The sequence below is a fragment of the Rhea americana genome, unplaced genomic scaffold (genome assembly GCF_003343005.1).
Source record: "Rhea americana isolate MKP2758 unplaced genomic scaffold, rheAme1 scaffold_32, whole genome shotgun sequence".
Lineage (NCBI taxonomy): Eukaryota > Metazoa > Chordata > Aves > Rheiformes > Rheidae > Rhea > Rhea americana.
In genome coordinates, this window is record NW_028186446.1 from 2,169,465 (window position 1) to 2,171,608 (window position 2,144).

Sequence of the window (2,144 nt, forward strand, 5' to 3'; positions counted from 1 at the left end):
TCTGCACCTGTGGCCTGTCTGATGGTTTAAGAAGTAAATGGGGACATAGCCAATACCATAGGAAATATCAATTCCCTTCTTTTAGCCCACATAATGAACTTTTCAGTTGTAAAACAAAGATATCTGGTCWGGGTTTTTCCCTGAGAAATGAGATTATTGGTCTTCTCTGTCACAAGGTGCATAGGTTTTGTAGAAAAAAAAAAGGCATAACTACAAACCTGAATTCTGAGTGTCTAGTCACTTTTAGCTGTCTCCTTTCTTCACGGACAGCTTGCGTGTGTTTATTCTTCTCTTAATGAAAACTCTGACAGAGAACTACCTGGAATGCTTTGTTGAGGTGCTGATACTTATTTAGATTAACCGAGGGCTGAGTATAAACAGGACCAGAATAAAATGCAGCATTCAGATTTTTTTTAATTAAATTCATAAACTGGCTCTTCATTTTGGAAACATTTGAATCATTGCCCTGAATTTTAGTTCATTAACATTTAATTTGTTACACATTATGAGGGTGTGATGATTTCTGCCAGCAGTAAAAACAAAGGAATAAATAATTAAAAAAAAAGTATGTTTAAGCACTGTGGTGGGTTGTGAGACCTTAAGGAGCCTCTGCTATCTTTTAATTTTTTTTAGTACAATAATAAAGATTGCATACTACAAAGATAAGATATCATGTGTGCAGTATATCTACTACCTTGTATGCTCCTGGGTGTGTGGGATTGTGCTTCTTGCTCCAAAAGGTTAAAAATGAAATGTAACTTTCAACAGATGCATTTGAATATTTAGTCCTCTGTATGAAAAACAGCAGAATGCTTCTCTCCTGATTGTATGTTTTAAACTTTTTTTTTTATATAACAAATGCCTGTATTTAGGTTCATAAACATTATCTATGGCTACCATACCCTGAAATGCAAAATTATTTGAATTTGGTATGCATTTATTTCTGTTCATTATCACAAGATCATCTATATTTATAGAGGAATAGAAATTTATATATATTAAATACCATATTTTTAATTTCTCTGAAATAAATTGAGTTTTTGTACAAAACTATCTTGTCGTTTTACATATTCCTCTAACTAACTTAAATACATGCTGTGTGAAAGCAGTGTATATGCTACAAGATGTGTGGGATTCCTTTTTTCTTTTCTTATGTTGAGTTCACAGTAACAAGCTGGAATTCAGTGTAGGAATTCATTGTGCATTTTGGTTTTTATCTCTGGGCCGGTCTAGATTAATCCTTCAAAAGAAGTAATGTAAACTGTTCAAGATCTCTGACAGGGCAGGTTGGTGGTGTGAAATCCAAGAAGAGATCTGCTATATGGCAAGAGAAGAAAGAAGCTCACCAGTTCTTTTTCCTTTCTCTCTTTTTTTTTTTCTTAAAAGGGTTCTTCCAACTTAGCCTTTCTTCTCTCTTTCCTAATAAAATAAATAAAAGATTTTCTCGCTGCTCAAAATGACACTCAGATTATGTTGCAATATTGTCAGAATAGTTTAACGAGTAGAACAGTTTTGTTTTTCTGAATTTTGAATATTTGGTTAATCCAGAGTTAAACAACATGTTCCTGCAAGTATTTCAGATTGATGAAAACTACATCTATTCTTAAACCTTTCATGGAAACCCATCTTTTTAAAAAAATTTGTTGTTGAAAGTGCCATTCTGTTAGCATGGATTTTGTTAGGAAAGACTGACTAATTATGAGACTTTGATTTCTGCTTTCCAGTATTATAAGCTATTGTACAGCATTTTATTCTATAGATCTATAGAAAGTTGTAAATGATTTTTGGCTACTTCACTTATTTCAAATTTTGATACATAAACTGCCATAGAGAAGTGAGGGAAGCTTAAGAAAAAACCCTACCCTCTTGAGCTGGAACATTTTTTTTTTTTTTTTTTTTTTAAAATTTTTTCCTCCATTAATGTAACTCTTTGCTTTCTAAGATGTTTTCCGCATTTCTTTTCTAAATCTTTTTTTCTTTTTTCTTCAATATTTTAGCTTTTAAAATTGTAATTGGTCATTATTCAGCTCTAGTGACTAGACTACAAGCCATTCAATTTCATTTGCAGTAGAATTCTTTTTGGTCAGTGTATTTGAGCCATTTTGACTGATCTGTTTTCTTGCAGCTGAATGTATGTGATTTAT